The sequence below is a fragment of the Coregonus clupeaformis genome, chromosome 19 (genome assembly GCF_020615455.1).
Source record: "Coregonus clupeaformis isolate EN_2021a chromosome 19, ASM2061545v1, whole genome shotgun sequence".
NCBI lineage: Eukaryota > Metazoa > Chordata > Actinopteri > Salmoniformes > Salmonidae > Coregonus > Coregonus clupeaformis.
This window is the reverse complement of record NC_059210.1, coordinates 24413184-24419730: the sequence shown is the minus strand read 5'-3', so window position 1 is coordinate 24419730 and position 6547 is coordinate 24413184. Positions and strand designations below refer to the sequence as shown.

At 49.9% G+C, this 6547-nt stretch overlaps 1 pseudogene; it reads left to right on the top strand.

The window, feature by feature from the left end:
• Positions 1–314: 314 nt before the first annotated feature.
• On the top strand, positions 315–5509 carry LOC121531497 (annotated as a pseudogene).
• The last annotated feature ends 1038 nt before the right edge of the window (positions 5510–6547 follow it).

Below are 6547 nucleotides of genomic sequence, written 5' to 3'. Positions count from 1 at the left end.
CCAACCGAAATGTGTCTTACGCATTTAACCCAACCCCTCTGAATCAGAGGTGTGGGGGGCTGCCTTAGGGCGGCAGGTAGCTTAGTGGTTAAGAGCGTTGTGCCAGTAACCGAAAGGTCGCTGGTTCTAATCCCTGAGCCGACTAGGTGAAAAATCTGTCGATGTGCCCTTGAGCAAGGCACTTAACCCTAATTGCTCCTGTAAGTCGCTCTGGATAAGAGCGTCTGCTAAATGACCAATTATTATTAATCGACATCATCGGCGCTGGAGGGGGGCAGTTGTTTTGGGGGTTAACTGCCTTGCTCAATGGCAGAATGGCAGATCTTTCCACCTTGACTGGCTCGGAGATTCGAACCAGTAAACTTTCAGTTACTGGCCCAATGCTCTTAACTGCCAGGCTACCTGCCGCCCCATGATCTGATGTGATTGGTCAAAAGATCAATTAGTGGAAAAAAGATCAGAATTGGGCTGCCTGTGTAAATGCAGCCTTAGAGCAACAGAAACGAGGAAACAGTCAGTGGTTGGTTGTATTTGATGAAAGTTTTATTAAAAAGTATGGGTTTCAGCAAACATTGAAAGGCCTGACTTTACACAGGACAAACATAGGTACACAGTAAGGCTTTAAGATGTAACATTTTCACAACTAATAAAGTATCGACTGACAGCGACTCGATGTAGTAGGAGCGCCAGTCCGTCCACACTCGTCGGCACTCAACTTCGTTGTACTTATACGTGGAGAGTTGGGATTTCTCAGCTACTGTTACTTAGGCTATGTATTCCTTTAATGGATTGTCTTGTCTTTTCTAGTCAAGTCTATTTATTATAAGTATTAGGCTAGTAGGTAATTACTTATCTGTCAGTGGAGGCTGCTGAGGGGAGGACAGCTCATAATAATGGCTGGAATGAAGTAATGGCTAGAATGGAGTGAATGGAATGGTATCAAACACATGAAAACCATGTGTTTGACTCCATACCGGCCATTATAATGAGCCGTCCTCCCCTCCGCAGCCTCCACTGTTGTCTGTTAATGTCAGCTTTTACTTGTCACAGTTACTGGACTTTACCATGATGATTTCATGTATATCTTTCATTCCTTCCTCTCTCTTCCCTCACACAGAAAGCAATAGATATTGTGACCAAAGCCACAGAGGAGGACAAGAACAAGAACTCTTCTCCTGACCGCAGTCCAATTTTTTAAAGTGTGCAGAGTGGAAAATAGGTTGTGTTTTTGGGAGGTAAACATTGATTTGGAAAATACTTAATGGATGGAAGGTGGTTAAAAAGTAATGTTTTTTATTTATTTTCTCCAGATGAGGCACACAGTGACAAGGCAAAGGAGAGCATACATGGTAAGTGTATGCAGTACCTAGATCGGGCAGAGAAACTCAAAGATTACTTGAAGAACTAAGAAAAAGCAGGGAAGAAGCCTGTTAAGGAAGCACAGAGTAATGATAAGTAAGTTGTTGTCATACATGTGTTCACACAGACACTGTCCTGCATTAACACAAGCATACCCAGGAAATAACACTTTGAAAATAGATAATCAAAACTGTGCATGCATTGCAGACAATGACAAGGGCCACATAGTCACCAGCACCAAGTAATTTGTTTCACATTACACATGTATATTCCTTCTAGGAGTGACAGTGACAGCGAGGGTGAAAACCCAGAGTGAAAGAAACTGCTGGAGCAACTAATGGGTGAGTGTGTTTATGTCTCCACTTTCACGTGTCTGCTGTCTAAACTGTGTCTGTCATGTACATGAAGGAAATTAACTTGGATGCTTAACTGATCCTTGTCCTGGTACAGGTGTCATTGTAATGGAAAAGCCCAATGTCCGGTGGAATGATGTGGCTGGACTGGAGGGAGCTAAGGAGGCCTTGAAGGAAGCTGTAATCCTGCCCATTAAATTCCCTCACCTCTTCACAGGTTAGACTGTCTTTATTTCTCACACACATAATCTTTCTCACTATCATCTGCGTGGACGTGTCACCATAACGAGATAATACTTTATGTGTATTCTGTCTATTTGTTCATTATGCTTGAATTTGTCTCTGGTTGCAGGGAAACGCACTCCATGGAGATTCTGCTCTTTGGACCCCCTGGGACAGGAAAGTCTTACCTGGCCAAAGCAGTAGCCACAGAAGCCAACAACTCCACCTTCTTCTCTGTGTCATCATCAGACCTCATGTCCAAGTGGCTTGGAGAGAGTGAGAAGTGAGATATAATTTTTATTTGTAATTCTACTGTTTGTGTAAATCCCCATTATGCATCCACAACTGATTGGATCTCATTCTTTCTCACTGATACTTACGTATCCTGTTTAATTTTGTGCCTCTCTTTTTCTCTCCATCCGTCAGACTGGTGAAGAACCTGTTTGATCTTGCCCGCCAGCACAATGTCACGAACGTCGTATGAAGGAGTGGACCAAAGCGCAGCGTTAGTTGCGAACATACTTGCTTTATTTAATTAAAGCATACACACGAAATAACAAAACAATAAACGACTCGTGAAGTCCTCAGTGACAATGACCGAACACGGAACAAAAACCCACAAACACAAAGTGAAACACAGACAGTTAAATATGGCTCCCAATCAGAGACAACCAGCACACAGCTGACACTCGTTGCCTCTGATTGGGAGTCACTCAGTCAAACATAGAAATAAACAACCTAGAACACCCAACATAGAAACAGAAAACATAGAATGAACACACCCTGGCTCAACATAATGAGTCCCAGAGCCAGGGTGTGACAGTACCCCCAAAGGCGCGGACTGCGACCGCGCCTAAATACGAGCAAAACAGGGGAGGGCTGGGTGGGCATTCCTCCTCGGCGGCGGCTCCGGCTCCGGGCTTGCCCACCACCCTCCAACAAACCCCCCATAGCGCCCCTGGTCCGGTCTGGCCCCGCTGGCTGGAGCTGGACTGGACGTAGCAGGAGCGGTAGGCTTCAGCTCCTTAGTGGAGCAGTAGAGCGGTACCTGAATTGGCACCGATGACCCAGGCACGGGTTGTGCCGGACTGACGACTCGCACCCCTGGCTTGGTGCGAATGGCAGGAACGGGCCGGGCCGGGCCGGGCTGGCGACGCGCACCGTAGACTTGGTGCGAGTGGCAGGAACAGGCCGGACCGGGCTGGCGACGCGCACCGTAGACTTGGTGCGTGGAGCAGGGACAGGCCGGGCCGGGCTGGCGACGCACCCCGTAGGCTTGGTGCGTGGAGCAGGGACAGGCCGGGCTGGGCTGACGACGCACACCGTAGGCTTGGTGCGTGGAGCAGGGACAGGCCGGACAGGGCTGGCGACGCACACCGTAGGCTTGGTACGTGGAGCAGGGACAGGCCGGGCAGGGCTGGCGACGCACACCGTAGGCTTGGTGCGTGGAGCAGGAACAGGCCGGGCTGGGCTGGCGACGCACACCGTAGGTTTGGTGCGTGGAGCAGGGACAGGCCGGGCTGGGCTGTCGACGCACACCGTAGGCTTGGTGCGTGGAGCAGGAACAGGCCGGACAGGGCTGGCGACGCACACCGTAGGCTTGGTGCGTGGAGCAGGAACAGGCCGGGCAGGGCTGTCGACGCACACCGTAGGCTTGGTGCGTGGAGCAGGGACAGGCCGGACAGGGCTGGCGACGCACACCGTAGGCTTGGTGCGTGGAGCAGGGACAGGCCGGGCAGGGCTGGCGACGCACACCGTAGGCTTGGTGCGTGGAGCAGGAACAGGCCGGGCTGGGCTGGCGACGCACACCGTAGGTTTGGTGCGTGGAGCAGGGACAGGCCGGGCTGGGCTGTCGACGCACACCGTAGGCTTGGTGCGTGGAGCAGGAACAGGCCGGACAGGGCTGGCGACGCACACCGTAGGCTTGGTGCGTGGAGCAGGAACAGGCCGGGCAGGGCTGGCGACGCACACCGTAGGCTTGGTGCGTGGAGCAGGAACAGGCCGGGCTGAGCTGGCGACGCACACCGTAGGTTTGGTGCGTGGAGCAGGGACAGGCCCGGCTGGGCTGTCGACGCACACCGTAGACTTGGTGCGTGGAGCAGGGACAGGCCGGACTGGGCTGTCGACGCACACCGTAGGCTTGGTGCGTGGAGCAGGGACAGGCCGGACAGGGCTGGCGACGCACACCGTAGGCCTGGTGCGTGGAGCAGGAACAGGCCGGGCTGGGCTGTCGACGCACACCGTAGGCTTGGTGCGTGGAGCAGGAACAGGCCGGACCGTACTGGGAACACACACCACTGGCCTTAAACGGGGATCAGGAACGGGCCGGACCGGACTGGCAATACACCTCAGTACCTCTCGCCGTGCCTCTACAACTTCCTTCCCTCCTCTCGCCAATGGCTCCCGTAACCCGGTGGCCTTCTCTCCTCGTCTCCCATTTCGCCCTGTGGCAGCCTCCTGCTGCCCAGTCGCCCATGCCGTGTGCCCCCCCCTAAAAAATTATTGGGGGTGCCTCTCGTCCGTCCGACAATGGCACTGCTGACGCCGCTGGTCCTCTCTCGCCAGGGCCTTAATCCTACCCCAAGGTCCCTTGCCCCCGAGCATGTCCTCCCAGGACCACGATTTGCCCACCTGGGCCATCGCCAGCCTCTCCATCTCCTTTCCTGGTGCTTCCTCCCATGTCCAGTCTGCCTGCTCCTGGACACACTGCTTGGTCCTTTTATGGTGGGTTTTTCTGTCACGAACGTCCTATGAAGGAGTGGACCAAAGCGCAGCGTTAGTTGCGAACATACTTGCTTTATTTAATTAAAGCATACACACGAAATAACAAAACAATAAACGACTCGTGAAGTCCTCAGTGACAATGACCGAACACGGAACAAAAACCCACAAACACAAAGTGAAACACAGACAGTTAAATATGGCTCCCAATCAGAGACAACCAGCACACAGCTGACACTCGTTGCCTCTGATTGGGAGTCACTCAGTCAAACATAGAAATAAACAACCTAGAACACCCAACATAGAAACAGAAAACATAGAATGAACACACCCTGGCTCAACATAATGAGTCCCAGAGCCAGGGTGTGACACACAAGCCCTCCATCATCTTTATTGACGAGGTGGACTCGCTCTGTGGCTCCAGGAATGAGAATGAGAGTGAGGCAGCCCGGCGGATCAAGACAGAGTTCCTGGTACAGATGCAACGTGAGAGATTAGTCACTACACCCACTCCCCACTATCTACCAAGACAGCCTTTACACTTCAGACCAAACAAACACCTCATCAGAGAAGACTTTAAACCTAAGCTTCTGCATCAGTTGACTTGAACCTTTCCGTTTCAATGCGTGTTCTATATGAGCAACAGGCTTATATAGAGTTCTCAAACCTCCTCTCTGATTGACAGGTGTGGGCAACAACAACGATGGAATCCTTACCCTTGGGGCCACTAACATTCCATGGGTTCAGAATGCTGCCATCCGCAGAAGGTCAGTGGTCAAAATAAGAGGAAAAGTAATCATCAAGTATTCTCATCACTACATTATGTCACCGTCAGGTTTGAGAAGCGTATCTAACGTCCTCTCACTGTCAATAGCGTTTATTTTCAGCAAACTTAACATGTGTAAATATTTGTATGAACATAACAAGATTCAACAACTGAGACATAAACTGAACAAGTTTCACAGACATGTGACTAACAGAAATTGAATAATGTGTCCCTGAACAAAGGGGGGTTCAAAATCAAAAGTAACAGTCAGTATCTGGTGTGGCCATCAGCTGCATTAAGTACTGCAGTGCATCTCCTCCTCATGGACTGCACCAGATTTGTCAGTTCTTGCTGTGAGATGTTACCCCACTCTTCCACCAAGGCACGTGCAAGTTCCCAGACATTTCTGGGGGGAATGGCCCTAGCCCTCACTCTCCGATCCAACAGGTCCCAGACATGCTCAATAGATAGCTAGCTAGCTAATGAGGTTACATGACTGAACAATGTGTAAACAAATTCTCGCAAGTGGTTTTGGAACAGCCAGCAAAATGGTTTATGAATATAAAGCCAATTCACGATAGGAAGAAAAAAACTTTGCACTGGTAATATGGATCATATCTTTTTACCTGTTTGTGCTAGAAACAATCCATTTTTGCTGTAGCAATGGTGCAACAATGACAGTAACAAATCTAGAATTCACCCCCCTTGGCATTTTTCCTATTTTGTTGCCATACAACCTGAAATTAAAATAGATTTTTTGGGGGTTTGTATCATTTGATTTACACAACATGCCTACCACTTTGAAGATGCAAAATATATTTTATTGTGAAACAAAGAAGAAATAAGACAAAAAAAACAGAAAACTTGAGCGTGCATAACTATTCACCCCCCAAAAGTCAATACTCTGTAGAGCCACATTTTGCAGCAATTACAGCTGCAAGTCTCTTGGGGTATGTCTCTATAAGCTTGGCACATCTAGCCACTGGGATTTTTGCCCATTCTTCAAGGCAAAACTGCTCCAGCTCCTTCAAGTTGGATGGTTTCCGCTGGTGTACAGCAATCTTTAAGTCATACCACAGATTCTCAATTGGATTGAGGTCTGGACTTTGACAAGGCCATTCCAAGA